The 17,271-nt window shown below is 42.5% G+C and overlaps 1 protein-coding gene across 2 annotated transcripts in view; it reads left to right on the forward strand.

Annotated features, from left to right (window-relative positions):
* The first annotated feature begins 302 nt into the window (after positions 1-302).
* pak4 (p21 protein (Cdc42/Rac)-activated kinase 4) overlaps positions 303-17,271 on the forward strand; it is a 48,781-nt gene continuing 31,812 nt past the window's right edge. Inside the window, exon 1 of one of the 2 annotated variants that reach the window (XM_080459994.1) lies at positions 303-449. The gene's annotated coding sequence lies outside the window, so the exon portion shown is untranslated. Of the gene's footprint in view, positions 450-17,041; positions 17,195-17,271 lie in introns of those variants that run through there. The other variant, XM_080459995.1, reaches the window with a different exon arrangement.

Here is a 17,271-nt window from a genome sequence, read left to right on the forward strand (position 1 = left end):
GAGATTACAGTCATAGATATTGACTCATAGCTACTATCGAGCATATACATTTTAAATAACTCATAGATACTATCTACTAAATACATCTCAAATAACTCATAGATACTATTTAATGCATAAACGAGGCTTAAATAACCCATAGTTACTATTTAATACATAAACAAGTCTTAAATAACTAACAGCTACTATCTACTTTATACTTTAATAAATAAATGTGACGAGCTGACGTCTGGCGGCCCGTCGCGGACCTGGTTTCCATGGAGACCGGCTGCGGTGTCCCGGATGTGCTAGTTTTTTTCCCCACACTCAACATGGCGTCGGGAAAGTGAGACTTCGGCTAATGTTACACAGTTTGTCCAAAGTTAGCCGACTCCAGCGCTTCTAATCACAGGAAAGTTTCCCAGCGCAGCGCGGCGGCGGCGGAACAAGTTTTTCTGGAGACTCTGCTGGTGAGTGAGCCGGTTCGGGGTCCGGAGCCGAAGTTAAAGCGTGTTGTGCGCCCCTCTTTGACTCGCTAGCGGCGGCTAACATTAGCCGCTTTCGGGTCCGGGCGGTCCGGGTCCGAGCAACCCGGAGGGGACCGGGGAGGACAGGAGATTCCTCCCTGCCCCTGCTCTCGTGTGGGGCCGCGTGGGGAAGCTTCCCCCCGGAGCAGGAAAGTGCATCGAGTCCGGGATGTGGCTCAGGCTGGCGGCGGCGAGTCGCCTGTGGAAGTTGTGTCTGTGTTGAACGTCGCTACTCATTTAACATTGGTTTCTTTGCTAAGACCCTTTAAGCTCACTGGACGGCTTATCTGCGAATCCAGGAGACAGTCTGGTTCTGAGAAACATCTCATTTTATTCGACAACAGTCGCCGGGACGACGTGTGTTGAGTTCATCCGGGGTTCCTGTTGATCTCCATGTTAAAGTTCCTTCTCGCCCGTGAAGCAGGTGAACGAGTTTCTCTGCACTGCGAGCAGGATGAGGAAAGATGATATATATTTATATATATATATATATATATATATATATATATATATATACATACATACATATATATATGTGTGTATGTGTCTCAGGTGTCCTTAAGTTTCTCTATGACACTCATGTTCATTTCTCAACGACCTCATTTGGGACAAGATGTCCAAGGTCAACTCTCGTCTCCATAAAAATAGAGATGTTTTGCAGAAAAAGTTGGATCAAACGTAAAAGGTTGTCTTTCCAAATGGTGAGAGGAAACTTTGGAGGCGGTTGGCTGACATAGTCTTGATTATAAATGGAAAACGACATTCTCCCCGTGTCCTCAGTTCTTGGTCATGATGCAGCCAAAGCTGTAACCTGTTGACATTTTAAATCAGTCACCTGTCATGAACATCATTAGCTTTAAGTTTTGTGGCACATTTTCTAACATTTATGTGGTTTTATACAGTTTCTGATTTCCATAACATTACATAAAGTTGCTAATGTGAAATGTGGTTTCATTGATTCATTGATCCACTGCTTTGACGTGTGGGACGAATTTGAAGGGATGTTTTGGAGCGATGACTGACTACTGCTGCTTTCTCTGAATGGATTTATATAAATGACCAGCATTACTGCAAGACAGTCTTCAAAATCAGAAAAGGCTGAATTATGTTCATTTTTTTCTTTTTAACAGACAATTTAGTAATGAAGGATGTTTACCGACATGTTTCGCCTGTGTCTGCAGTCTTCCTCCATTCATCATCTGACGTGTCGGCTGATAGAAAGAAACAATATCATGGCATATATTCACAATAAACTGCCGCACAGGGTCCCACTCCAATGTCACCATATTCAATCAATATTCTTAGTCAGTATCCTAACTATCATTAATTGTGCAATGTGGAGCTGCTGTGATGAACAAATATCCCCATGTGGGTTTAATAAATTCTAATCTGTTCTAATATTTGACCCACTGGTGTAAGAGGCTGGAAAAAATTAAGCATTAATTCTCTTTACATGCTTCACAGAGTGGAATTGGTTTAAATGGATTCTGTGTGTGTGTGTGTGTGTGTGTGTGTGTGTGTGTGTGTGTGTGTGTGTGTGTGTGTGTGTGTGTGTGTGTGTGTGTGTGTGTGTGTGTGTGTGTGTGTGTGTGTGTGTGTGTGTGTGTGTGTGTGTGTGTGTGTGTGTGTGTGTGTGTGTGTGTGTGTGTGTGTGTGTGTGTGTGTGTGTGTGTGAGAGAGAGTTTTGCTGTTGGTTATCAGTGCCCAATAGTGAGTCATCTGGATCAATTGAAAAGTGCAAACACGATGCTTCGGTGCCTCTCGTATGTTTCCTCCTCTGTCCGACCTGGATGTTGAGCTTCCATGCAGCAGTTGTTGATGAGCACTGGAGGATTTTCTCACGTCTGCAGCCAGTGGGAAAGAGACTGTGTGTCAGCAAGGTTGTGCGAACGGTGCTGGGCACACCACACATTCCTGGGATGCCAGAACTGTACGGAGGGGTCTCTCTTCCTCTCTCTCACACGAATAAGTCCAAGCGGCAGCATCTTCGTCGGGTTAAGCAGGTTATTCAGCAGGTTTACTTGAGTCGGGGAGGAAATGGGTGTCGGGTTGTGAACATGCCAGAAGCTACAGATGGGATGACGAACGCTGGGTTAGTTCATCGGGGTGTTTCATGTATAAGGCGATGTGGTGTGAAGAGCAGCTGGATGAGGCTCGGTTCTTCTGACCTCCTACAGCTGATATAAGAAGCATCTTGTCTTGAGCCCAGGCTGCTGCTTGTCTGGGCTTTCAGGTCATCTGCTGCCATGTAACCAGAGAAGCCCATGGAGGTCATCAAACTGGAAAAACAGGCTGACAAGTCAAACACTGATTCTTGCTACTGTAATAAAACCATATTTTGATGAAGCCAATCAGTGTAAGTCATACAATGACAAACTAATAACTTAGTCTTTGCTTGACTTGATCAATAAGCTCCAGTTTGTTTTGGCTCTGTTGTTCATTACTTAGACGAGGGTTTTTCAAGGTTTTAGCTCAAAATACACATGCTTTTTCTGTCTTGGGCTCATCGATTCAGCTGAGCATCTAGAACCAAAATAAACTGTGATGTTGTTGATGTTCTGCAGGTTCAGACATAGCTGATTCCTCACTGAGGAGGTTTGCAGAAACGTTTAACGGCACTACATGTTATTGCTTCAAAATCATTTCCCTGGGCTTAAGGGATCAAGCTCAAAGTGCAATAACCTGACTGAGTTCAGTCTGGAAGCCTTGCAGCATCCTTTTCTCCCTCATTTCCCAGCAATCATCTGCCGGCACTTTGTAGAAAAAAACCCCCCAAGCAAAATAAACCAAACATGATGGGTCCCACCCTGTAAAATAAACAAGAGTTGTTTTCTCTCTCCAGTGAAGACAAGTTAAAGAGTTGTGACTATTTTTCACACTGATTATTGCTTCACGTGAGTCCCATGTCACCTTTTGCAGGTTAGCTTTGTCAGCTGCCTGGGGTGTTTTTGTCAGTGAAAGCTGGAGAAGTTCCAGGTCCAGATGGTTTGGACCTATGCTCAGGAGATGTAGTGGATGGGACAAAACATTCATGGAAGGAGTTGAGGAACCGCTTGTTCATCTTTCCAATGAAAGTAGTTCATAAGAAATGATGATCTCTGCTGCTGAAACTTTGGAGTCAATCATTCACCTTCCTGCTGGTGCCGCATGTAGACTAATGCCACAGAATGGCCAGAGCAATTCTGGCACATTTTTTTCCTGTAAAGACGCCTAATAAAACCATCCCGAGTGGAGGAATCGTCTTTGCCTCCCTTCAGTGATTCTCTTCACATTAATGTTAGTGAGCCCGTTGCTTCCTTGACTGCAGGATTTCTGTCTATATGAGACATAAAGCAATATTTTAAAATGCGATCTCATCGGTTGCCTCATGCCACCTAGTTTGTTTTCCAGGTTTTTCTGTGTGTTGAGATTCGGGAGTTAAACAAACAAGCGTGCAGCTGCAGCGGCTTTAGTCTGACTGGTTTTCTGAGAAGCTGCCAAAGCCCGTCTGAGGAGTTTACTCTGGTTCTACTTTGTCTTGGAGGAGAAGTTTTTGAAGTTGGGTAGTGGTTTGGTGAAGGGATGATCCCTGTTCAACCTGTATGCTGCTTTTCCTTTAAGCTCGCCTGCGATGGCCTTCAGCTCCCCGTGGCTCCAGCTGGGAAGAAGACTGGTGATTCTCAGCAGGCAGGTGGAGGATGTCAGGGCGAGTTGTAGATGACTGTTGATGGATGTGTCCAGCAGGGGGCGGAGCCTCAGATGCCAGGGGGTTGTTGTCCTTTGTTTGATGAGAGCTGACCCCAGACTCCTTCAGAGAGAGAGAGAGAGAGAGAGAGAGAGAGAGAGAGAGATAGAGAGAGACAAACACAGCTGCTGTTCAGGTATCTGTACAAACTTCAAACAGCTTTGACTTGAACGCACAGAGTGGAATCTTACATGCAGACACAGTGAAAGTGAACCATTAGTATTTAGATGCTGAGAGAACGTATGGCGTGGAACGTAGAACGTTGACCTCATAAAGGCGCGCACTGCGACTGACTTTCTGTGAAGCTTCTTTAGATTGGAGTGAGTTTTCACCAGGACCTGGGTTCAAGTCCCAGTTGCAACAGAGAGGGCATCTGATGTAACACACACACACACACACACACACACACACACACACACACACACACACACACACACACACACACACACACACACACACACACACACACACACACACACACACACACACACACACACACACACACACACACACACACAGCTATCTAAAGCTTTGACTCAAGTGGGAACAACTCTCTGTGACGATTCCTGTAAAAGCAATGGGTCAAATAGAATAATATGTTTTGTTTTCTCTCAATTTTGTTCAAAGAGAAGTGTGCTTCTTTTTAATGCCGAGTTGAAGTTCCCGCTATCACATTTAAATCCCTTCAGCATTGGAAAACCCATTGAAACCATCTTTCATTGTTTTCTTATTGTCAGTCCAATATGAGCCGTTTCATTTCTTTACTGGTTGTGACAATCAGGCACGGTGAGTCTTTCCAGTTTGTGATGGTCACTTTGGAGTTATGTCTGACTTGTTAGAGATACATGACTCATGTATTTGTTCAGGTAATGGACTTGTCTCTAATTATGAGGTCTAAAGTACCTCCTCCCTTCATTTTCTTCTGGCTTCTTCAGTTATGATCCGGCTGCTCTGCTGGATGATCAAATGTCTCTCATCTCTCTGACAGTATCAGGTTTCACAGAATAAGATGGGATTGGCCTGAAAAAGAAGATTTGGGTGAAGGTGCAAGAGAAGAATGTAGACGTGAGAGGGGGCACAGAGAGGAGAGGGGGGCGGGATGAAAGCTTCCATGTGCAGGTAGGAGAGAGTGTTTGTCGGGTATAACGGGGGAGAAGCGCAGAGGTAAAAGCGAAGGCACCAGATCAGTAAAGAAAACACAGTATACCGTACATGAAAGATCAGTGCAATGATAGATAAGAATGTCGGTGAGGAGAGAGAAGGACTCGGCTGGAAGCTGATTTTTAGTGGTTTTCTGTTACCTCCAAGTCATTAATCTGAATTTACAGTGCAAAAGTTTAACTGTTTTCTGAGCTTATTCCTTTTTTAGACCATTCTTAACTGAAATGTTTATCTAGTCGACACAGAAAGTTGTAACCAGGAATGTCCCCAGTTCTTATCAGATGTATTTTAATTCTTCCCTGTAGCAAAAAAATAGATGGCTGGACTCTTTGGTAAAACCTGAAATCCTCTCTGGAATGAGAAAAGTGGCGACCAACATCAATCCGGTACTGGCTCAGAAACGCTGAATTAAAATAACAGGCTCAGTGTTGACACCTTCAAACACTGTAAGTGGATTTCAGGCCTGTGAACAGTTAAATAAACTTTTCAATCAATTAAAGATGCCAAAAGTCTCAGCAAGCAGTGCTGGAGCTCCATCCTTGTTTACGGAGTAATAAAGTTAAAAACACACATGGAATTTACTCTGAAACTAGAGATACAATAGTTCCTTTAGGCATTTTATCTGAATATTACCGCATACTTCATTTCTTAAGGTGTTTTGGTCTGTTGATCAAAGCCAAAGTGTATGTTGACATTGAGCCATTTACGGTCCACCTGACCCACTCATTTTAAATGGGCTGATCAATACACCTAATCCCACCCGATCAATGGTCTGTCCCACATCCGTCCCTTCTTGTATTATAAGGACAACCAAATACAAATGTTCTCAGGTCTCTTTATTTTTGTCAGCTTCTAGTTTAATGTACATAGATTCTAAGCATTTTTCAGTTTGTTGATCAAACTGACATATAGAGTGATCCTTTCATACATTTAAAAAAACAAAAACATCCTTGCGTGTCTTTCTGCTTCTTCGTGATCAGAGTGAGGAGTTTTGTTGTGTTTGTTCGTGCAGCCGTTTCAAACCCAGCAGAGATATCAAGCTTGGACCTGCACGTTCCTGCTTACATAGAAGGTTACACAAACATAATACAGAGGGAGACTTCTGGACGGTGGCCACGTTTCAGCTCAGCTGCACTGATGTTGCAATGAGTAAATGGCAGTATTGTAATAGTGGCAGGGGGAACACAAGAGGAAGGCAGCTTACTGTTTGTTTTTGTGTTCTCTCTCTCTCTCTCTCTCTCTCTCTCTCTCTCTCTCTCTCTCTCTCTCTCTCTCTCTCTCTGCTGGAATAATCTTGGTGATGTAAAAGTTGTGTAAATAGGCACAACATTCCTCCTCAGAATGACCTTAGACACTTGAACAATTGTAGATGTAACTGAACAGCATGATTCTATCTTTTCAATCATAGTCTTGTTGATAAATAATATATTTATTATAAAATATTGTGGATCAGACTCTGAAAAGTGTTTTTTTAATATGAGAAATAAAAGGTTTAGCACACACCTGGTGGTGTATGGCACCTTGTCGGTACACATGGCTGTTTCTTCAGCCATTATGTCAAATGAAAATTAGTGTACTTGATAAATCCAATGCATCTGCTTTGCTTTCATGCTGAGAGATACTTTTACTTGCTCGTGGGTTTTCCCTTACTGCCACCATGTTGGATTGCGAAGCAAACAGTTGTTACAGCTGGAAATAGTTGGTAAAATAGGACGATTGATGCTGACTAAAGACAGGCAGTGGTGTGTTTATGATGTGCACTTTCAGCCTCACTACCTGCTGCAGGTCCTTCCTGTTTTCTGCTGTCCAGCTGGAAAAGCACAGTGCAGCAGGAGGTCAGTAGGCTCTCTGTGAAATGTTTTCTCACTGACCTGGCAGCCCAGTAATCCTGACTCCTTTAGTGTGTGTCGGCATAGTGGGAATGTGTTTCATCATCATAGGGAGCAGAGTCAGCCGGACTGTCTTCTCTCCAATGTTGACCTGGCTCCGTCATGTCATCTAATGCACACACAACTGTCCATAAAAACATGGCAGTGACCAAGAAGAGAGTAGATTGTGCTTGAAATTCACTACAAATTGCGCTAAACAGACGAACACAGAGACGAGGAGCTTCTGCTGATCTGAAGAAAGAAACGTGTCTGTGACACATTTGATGATAACGGTAGTATTGGATATGGACCCTCTGGAAAATGGACCCCCCTCCACAAAAATGTGCTTATAATAAATGTTCCTGACTAGGAAATGGACCCCCCCCCACACACACACAAACCCACCACACCAAAAACATAGTGATAAACACTCTTTTTTTCTTCACCTCAGGTTCTCATTTAAATGTCATTGAGACCCCAGAGAATATCGGTGCTCATCATGGGGGTCTTGTTTTTTTCTTCTTTTTGCATTTGAAATGATCTTGAACAGGATTTTCATTTCTAACATAAACCACAACTACAAAGATAAATATCACTGATTCTATATAATGTATTTCTTATAGGTCTTAGCTATTTAATCATTTAAAAGAACAGGTTCAAATTTAAAATGTGATTTTTTTTGATTAATAAGCATGATTCCATTTTGAACTTGATTTGTGTCAACTCCGTCAGAAGTTTACCATTTTAATTCCTCCAGGCCAACAAGGATCTGAAGTTCTTAATTCTGTTGTAATAGGGTTTTGTTACTCTGATATGTGATAAAATGCATCATGTAGCCTTACGTTGTGATTTCACACTATTCTGAAAGGTCTGCGCCAACACCACACTCTTGTGCTCATTATTGTCATTCAATTGTAAAAGATTTTGATGAAAACTTTTTAAGATACATAAATTTTAATGCAAAGGTTTGACCTGATTTTGACGCTAGAGGACAGTCAACTCACTCATCATTTTCATTTTCAAGGAGTTTTTTATGTATTCAATAAATAAACAAAGTGCTCGACACAAAAACTTGGTCAATTTGTTCGACAAGAACAAATAAAAAAAGTCGATGTATTTCCATAAGAGGGGTTAACCTTTGGAACAACCTGGACGAAAACTTTAAAAAATCGGATACCCTCAAAATATTTAAACGGCGATTAAATCTCACCACTCTTGAAAAATATCGAGCTCAGAATGGACACGAGTAAAAGCTACTGTGTTCCCTCAGAGGACCGCTTTTGTTGGGTAATTTTGGAATGGCAAAGAAAATGCAAGTTTTTGTTGTTGTTTTGGTTTCTGTCACACCGATTGCAGAAGCTTTATGTTTATTAGGAAATATAAGTTAAACTTCAGCCTAAACCCTTCGGTCTTCCTCTGTTTGTTTTCCCTTTCTTTAATTGTTGCATTTTCTGTTGCTGCCTTTTGTATTTGGTTGACCGAATAAACTATTACAACTACTGACAGTGTTGTGTAAATCATTTTCTGGAGGCAAATTGATCCCGAGGGTAAAGCTATGTTCTTGAAGAACCTGTGAGTATTTTGAGCCTGTTGTTACTCTATAATAGTGTTTCTCTAACAAAAGTTTTGTTCACTCACTATTGCACTTTGTTGTCTATGGTCACATTTATTTATGTGGTTTAAATTTATTAACATTTCAGTGCAAATATTAGGGAGGACGGGTTCATATTCTATGGGGGTCAATTTACAATCTTACACCTGGTTCAAGTCAGAAGAGAGGCGCTTCATTCGTCCACCTTCTTCTGCTGATAAATCACCTCCTCAGTTGTCACAGGTCAACAGAAACTCCCTCGTCGCCGTGCTTCACCATTTCTATTCAGTTTTAGACATAATTTTACTGTAGTGGCTGAGTTTCCATGACAACGGCTGTGTGAACGTCACAGTGACTTTTGATTGATTTTGGTCGATGTTTACTGTGTCCGCTGCTCACAGACACTGGTCTTCAGAGTGAGATGGTCCACTGACTGTGGGTGAACTGGCTTTGGATCCTGCTTCCAACTGGAGGAGCAATCGGTGTAAAAACCAGCCAGGTTTGGGGTGCGAGTTGCATTGAGGTGTTGAGGTGTGGACGTTGAAAGGAGCAGCTAAAAAGACACTGGTTTGTGTTGTTGGTAAACTTCTGTGATCCAGTCTGACTGAACTGCTGGATCTTTCTGCTTCAGAACTTTAAATACCGCTAAATTTCATTGGCATTGGCGGCCTCATTAGTGGAACTTTATTTGCATTTCAATGGTTAAATCCAAGAGAATCTGAGTGATCCGAGCAGTGTTTCTTCCCTGTGCTGTGTTCAGTGAGTCACACACAGATTGGCTGCGTCTGTCTCGTAGACAGTTCTGGGATCAGATGATGAGTGGCCTCGGTAATGAGAGAGCAGATCAGTGTGATGGTGGATTTCATCACCACCACAACATCACATCATTGTTGCTTTAAACAAAATAAACAGCAGCAGTTATGTCATGATGTAATGAGGGTGCCGCTGCTCTGAGTCGCACGTTTTAACACAACGCCAACGAAGTGTACAACTACCATTTGTTTACGGCACACCACCAGGTTCTTCTTCTACCGGTCTTGATTTGAAATGTCAGGATAGAAAGGTCCCGAGCATATTCACATGAAATCTGAGTTTAATGGAGTCGACATGATCCAGAGCCAGGATGTCTTGTGATGAGCAGAAAGCTCAACATTTGTGTTGGCGCTCTGCTTGAAGTCCTTTGAATGCTGTCGCCCCCGCCTGGCTTCCGCACATGTTGAGCACCATGTCTTCTAATTATTAAACTTTAATCATGTTCAGAAAGCACTTTTAAGTTGTCTGTTACTACCTTTGATTATAAAACCCAATGCTCTGGTGTTTGCTCTGTGATTATTTCAATGAAAAATGTTGGCTCTGATTTGAAAGCTTCAGGAGAGTGAAAGACAGAATAAACATGTTGGAGCAGCACCGTTAAGATCATTGATTCTGAAATTCCTTTGCACCACCTCACGGGGCTTGCAATGATCTTTTTTGGCTATTAACCAGAGTTCCTGCCAGAACTTATTCAATGTAAGATTTTCCCTGAGGCTTTTCTGTTAGATTTGTCCCTGAAACTCTTCTATGCTATCTTATATGTTCCTAGTTGCCTTAATTTTCAGTGAGGCTGCAACAGATGACCACTGTCCTGGACTACTGACATAGTCTTCTCATTGGATTGTGTATCACAAACTATTAAATGGTTATTATTCAGCTATGAACTGATCAATTATGCATGAAGCCATGGCTTATTTATAGCATCTCCACATGATCTTGTGTGACGTTATCGTCAAACATTTTCAACATTGTCAACAGCCCTAATTCTTCATCTTTACAATGTGTTTGCAGACGTTTCAGGCCACGTTTACACGTACCTGGGTATTTAAAAAAACCTGAGATATTTCACTGCGTTTGGGCACATAAATGACTCACCACAAATGATGATTCCCAAAAACCTCAGCGCACAGTGGCGATTTAGAAAAACTCTGTCTCAGTTTGCATGTAAAGGGGGTTAGGCGGATATTTACTTCACATAGTGTTTTTTTGTTTTTTCCCCCCGGATTCTGATTGGCTATCGTGGCTTCTTGCTTCTCGCTACACTGCCCCCTACAGGTTTGACATGGTCATAGCAGCTCTGAACCAGGTGTATGGTCCGTGTCAATGAAGATTTTTCTGTACAAGTAGAGGGGGAAATATACATTTTTGTAAAAACCCAGGTACGTGTAAACATGACATCACATGCATCTGTAGATTGATAAAGGAAATGTGGAGTTAAAAAACAGGTCAATTTGACTGGTTTGCTAATTTTGCATTATAAAATCTGTGCGCATTAGCGTTTCAGGCTTTGTTCCACATTCAACATGAAATAGTTTTTCTTTTCTTCCCTTTATATCTGGAATCAGTGTGCTCTCTAACTTTATTAGATTTGTTTGATGAGTCCATCTGTTAAACAGTGACTCCTCTCACAGACCTTCAGGCTGTATTCAGACACTTTTGCTTGACTGTGAACTCTTTGTTAGTGAGTCTTGTTTCCCCTCATCCTGTGGGAACACCCGCCTGTGCAGTTACATTTCTCTAAGTTTTTCCCCTCATTGTTCATACGGGCAACAATGCATTATTGATCTTGTGGGTGTCTGCTGAGCTTCTTCCGGTAATCTGAAGTATTTATTAATGTGTTGAGAGCTTGTAGAGGTCCTGGAGGTCGCATACACAGTCAAACTAGGTCATGTTTGCTGTGTGTGTGTGTGTGTAAATGTGCTGAAATATGTGTAGGCCAGCCGGTGTGCTTTCTGTCTGCTGTCTTTATCATTGACCTTTCCACATTCCACAACCTGCCTCTGAAGTCCGCCCTCATTGGCTGAGCTGCTGCGTGCTTTGTTTGAACTCGGCCTCGGGATTGGCAGGTTTGTGTGTTTCTGGCTCTGATTCGTTGAGCAGATCGGTTCCTGCTGTATTTTTACTCTCGCTGGAATGTCAACAGGCCTTTTCCCTCTTGGCGCTGACACTTTGTAGTCTGTCAGATAGCACATAATGGATACCTTTCATAACTGTCACTTCTCTAAAAAACTGTTTCATGATGAATGCGGAACTCAATCGATCTGGCTATAACAGCTTTTCCCCAAGTTTTGAGAACCGTCATAGGAAATCTCCCCTGCATGACCCAGGTTCTAAACGATCTCGCGCCATAAAGTCCCTGGCTGTGGGGTGCTTCTCTCAAAGTTTGAGAGATGTGACGTGGTGTCTGCAGTGCAGAGCATGTCTGATTGAATGACTGCTCCCTATATCGCACTTTTACCAACACAGTTATAAAAAAACAAAAAAAACCTGAGCAACTGTGTGCCGACTGCTTTTCTTCATTAATTGCCATGTTGCTTTGATTCAGTAATGTATTTTAGCATTTCTGGTGTTTTGGATCCACATTGGTGTCCAGACTTGCCTCTTATCCATTGTTGTCTCAATGAACCGTGGACAATGCAATAAAGACCATCAGAAACCTCACAAGTAGAACTTCCTTCGTGTTTACAGGGCTTGACAACGTTTTACTTACCCGGACACGTTTTTACTTGCTGGAAGTTTAATGGAAATTTATAAGCTTGGGTAATGTATAAATTTGACCAATAAATACATTGTAATATATTTCTGTAATTGTTTTTTGAATAAACTTAAGGTACCGTATTTTCACGACTATAAGGCGCACATAAAAGTCTTAGATTTTCTTCAAAATGTGCGGCGCGCCCTATGGTGCAGTGCGCCCTATGTGTGTGTTGTTGTTGTAAGGGCGGACGTAGTAGTGAACACCATGAGAACGTTAAAGGGGGAAGTGTGGGCGTGGATTGTATATAAATGAACGGGTATGTGCGTTATGCAGAACATCGTTGTTTTAACAACCCTGAAAATGGCGAAGAGACACGCATATGAAGCACAGTTTAAACTGAAGGCCATCAGCTACGCGGAGGAACATGGAAATCGAGCAGCCGCGAGAGAATTTAAGATTAATGAATCGATGGTTCGCAAGTGGAGGAAGCTGGAAAACGAGCTCCGACAGGTGAAGAAGACGCAGCTGAGTTTCCGCGGACATAAGGCGAGGTGGCCCGAGTTGGAGGAAAGACTCGAGCAGTGGATCATCGCACAAAGAACGAGTGGGAGAAGCGTTTCCACGGTCACCATTCGACTAAAAGCAGTAACGCTAGCAGAAGAAATGAAAATTTAACATTTCCGCTGGACATCGGTGTGAACCGGCCGTTCAAAGTAAGGCTGCGAGCGGCGTGGGAGCGATGGATGACCGATGGAGACCACAGTTTCACTAAGAGTGGAAGGCAGCGCCGGGCGAGTTACGCCACAATTTGCAAATGGATTGTAGATGCTTGGGCTAGCGTGTCTGCTGGCACTGTTGTTCGAGCTTTCGCAAAAGTCGGCATCATTTCCAAGGAGCCGCACGGCACGGAAAGTGACTCTGACAGTGAAGAAAATGAACCTGGTATGTTTGATGGAGATTTAGCGCAGCTGTTCAATTCAGAAACAGAGGATGAGGAGTTCGATGGGTTTGATTGATGACGATTACAGGTAAAAAAAATGTTAGTACTTTGTAATCAATACTTAAATAAAGCACAACCAAACTCAGTTTTGCTCCCGCTCTATTTTTAAATACGCACACTTGTATGCTTGTGTGTGTGTGTTGTTGTAATGCGGACACCATGAGAACGTTAAAGGGGGAAGTGTGGGCATGGAACCCGCGCCCTATGAGCAGGTGCGCCTTATGTGTGTGTTAAATGCAGTAATGGCACACATAACTGAGACTGCGCCTTTTAGTACGGTGCGCCTTTTGGTCGTGAAAATACGGTATATTTGACTCCAATTAAAAATGACTACACAAACATAATAGGATTTCACAAATCATTTTTACAGTTTAACTTCTTTCCATGAGAGTATCCATGCAGATTCTGACATAGTACTGAAACATTTAGACATTCAGCCTATCGGAGTTCATTTACATATTTAATTTATGTACACATTAACACAGTCATTTCATTTACCTTGGACTAGTTGAAAACAACTGTCTGTATTATATACAAGTACTGCATTAATGATTTAAAGGGAAGAATTAAATTTGTGCATACTAGAGAATTAATGACTAGTTTTAGACAAAAAATTAATTGTAGTATCATTAAATGATATTATTCAGTGACTAGAGTACACCGATAAAAGACAAAACTGATGCATGACAGAGTGCAGAGTACTGTAGAACACAAACTGACAAAATGTGGATCCAGTTTGTCACAAAATATTTTGAAAACCAGTATTAAAGCACAATTCATGAACATTCAAATGTTCTTATTTCAGGTGTCTGATGGAGGGACAGCCTCAGGAACTTGCTCATCTACATGTCAGTAGGGAAGCACCGATCCACGTTTTTTCAGTTCTGATCCGATCCTGATACCTGAATTTGTATATCTGCTGATACTATTCTGATAGCAGAGCTCTGTTTGCTTTAACATTATCATTAGTGTTGACTTTATATGAGGCTGTAATAAACTCCACTCTACAGTAAAGTATGAAATGTACCTTCCCTAGCCTGCTCGCTGGCTGCAAACTGTGGAATGGATTTCCTGACTCATTCCTCCTGGTCTCATTGAGACCCGCCTCCCTTCAGGAAATCCAGTCCACAGTTTGCAGCCAGCGAGCAGAGCAGCAGCAGAAAGAAGCACATCATACCACCACTGGGATCAAACCGGGGTTCTTCACACTCGAGGTTGAGGCTTGAACCAAAACAATTTAAGATTCGCACTAAAATGGATTCCAAAAAAGACCTAAAAATTCTTTAAAATCACTAGATTCTTTAAAAAAGGTTTTACAGAGCCATCATTTTAGTCACTTGTTTCAATCACATTTACAGAAATCCTTTAACAAACTTTTTTTTTTCCAGTTCTTTGAATTTAATCCTGAAACACTTTATAAGATGAATTGAAGGGGAGCATGTGGTTGCTCAGTGTTGTAGTGTTTTTATGGAACTGGAAACTCGCAAAGTTGCCTTTTGGGAATGTCTCATTTCAGAAATGGGCGTGTTCCCATTTAATTGTTTCTCCATGATTATTGTTGCTCTGCTTGAATGCTTACTTATCCAGTGTTCCCCCTTGTTTTGGTTAATCTTGTTGTTTGCCCCTTTGGTTTTTGAGTTTGTTTGTGCCTGCATGTGTGTGTCCCTCCTCCGTTTGGTGATAGATGTGTTCACGTTAGCAGGCAGGCTCAGTATTTCACAGCGGCCTGCTCTTATCAGACTGTTATGAAGAGCTCCAATTTGAGCCTCACTGTCAGAGCCCGTTTTGCCGGTGACCTACATCAGTAATGGACCCCAAAACACACTTTTAAATTCATTCTGGATCATTTTAATGAACTCGGATCACTGAGAGGAAATCCAACGTACGTGTCACTCGTTGCTAATGCTAATAATGTCAAATGTGGATTATTGAGCTGCAACTATAGATTATTTTCATTACAGATTAAGCCTGTTTTAGGTGAGTGACCATGTTTAGCAACTTATATATGTGTCTTCCAAACCGTCCATCTCTTACACGACTTCGTCCTGCTCAGAGTCGCAGAGAGCTGGAGCCAAACCCAGCGGACCATCAATCCATCAATGTAGGGATATTAGGGACACGTAAACATTTTTAGAATGTGGGAAGAAACTAAAGTACCTGCGGGACACCAACATCCGTACTGGGAGAACATGCAAAGTCCACACTGAAAGGCCAAGGGTCTCATTTATCTTCCTCTTCCTCCTTTGGGTTTAACGGCAGTTTGCCTCCATAAAGGTGGACTACCGCCATCTGCAGGTTCTATTTATCTACATTGTTTACCACCACTCCCGCCGTCCCCGATGACTGTTTCCCTCACTCGCTTACCAGCAGTTTTTCATCCCTGATGACTGTTTCCCTCCTTCTTCTTCACTTGTTGTTTAACGGCAGTTAGCGTCTGTGAAGTTGCACTACCGCCATCTGCTGGTTCCAGCTAGTCCATACCATTCCCACTGCTCAACAAAATAAATAGAAGAAAGAGAGAAAGAAAAGCCTTTGAAAGCTCGTTCCCTGCAGAGCGCATCGTTCACCAAATCTCTCCTCTGGCTTTAATTATGTACATTTCATAAAGCCGTCACAGCTGCCTTTTATAGTCTTTCACACCGCACACAAAATGCAAAGCTTTTGTTTCCATCCACCTATCGTCTATGTTCAGGGTCGCGTGGCGCTGCGGCAGATCCCAGCTTATGATGGGTGAGGGCAGGATACAACCTGGTTTGTTTGTCCTCCATCACAGGGCGAGACAAACAACCACAAACATTCACACCCAGGGACAAGTTAGGGTCACCAGTTAACCTTGCGTGCACGTTTTTGGACTGTGGTAAGAAAAAGGAGCTTGAGCACCTGCTGTGACACTCAGAGTTGTACTTATACATAGCTATATGTGTAAATATAAGTACACGTTGATAATTTCCAGACTTTGCATGGAAACTTTTCTCCACACTCATCGGTGTGTACACACCGATGATAAACGAGGCCCCTGGGCCCATAATGTTCTTGTTAAGATTCAGGAGTAACAACTGTGTGAATGTACCACATTGTTCCACAATCGTAATCAATATACATGTTTCTAATAAGTCGTATCTGTTCAGGGCAAATAATTCATCTTAATGCATATAGGCAGTGCTTCACAGAAAATCAGCAAGGGATTTGTCCAACCTAAAGAATTGTGTATATAGATTTTGAAGGCTCAGTGATTTTTTTGTCAGTTTAATTATTTATATTTTCTATAAATGTCACAAATAGGTTTATTTACACTTTAATTAACCTCTGAGAATAACAAGTAGTAGTAGTAGTGTTAGTATTGTTATTATTATCAAGTTATTGATCAGATTTGAAATGTTTATGGGAAAAGAAGGTCGAGCCTGCTGTGTCACGTGACTGCAGGTATCAACACACATATGACGTCATAGACAGTGTGTCAATGGCCTCGTGCTCGGACCCTCTCTCTCTCTCTCTCTCCCCCTCTCTCTCTTCCTCTGCCTGCCTCGCGCCTCTCTTTCCCTCCCTCTGACGTCACGATATTGGGCCGCGTGCTGCTGAAACCATAGGAATGCGTCACACTCGGTGTTTACGGCGCTGCGCTGCGCTCCCTGCGCCGCACTCCGCTACTTTCTGCCGGCGTCTGGTGTTCTTCTGCGGGATAAACATGCTGCATCTCTTCGGGCGGCTCCTCCGACTTTAACTTCTCCTCGGAAAGTACTTTTGATGGTGCGAGCGGCCGGTTTTGTTCCCTCTTCCGTCGCGGAATCAGGTGGAATAAAGTGCGCTTCTGTTTGCAGGACCTCGGGAGGAAAGTGAGTGTAACCGCCCGGAACTCTCCGAATGTCTGCTGGTTTTTTGGTTTCTATATTTTTTTGCGCTTTTGTCGCAG

This window comes from Lipophrys pholis (assembly GCF_963383615.2).
Source record: "Lipophrys pholis genome assembly, chromosome: 3".
Taxonomy (NCBI): domain Eukaryota; kingdom Metazoa; phylum Chordata; class Actinopteri; order Blenniiformes; family Blenniidae; genus Lipophrys; species Lipophrys pholis.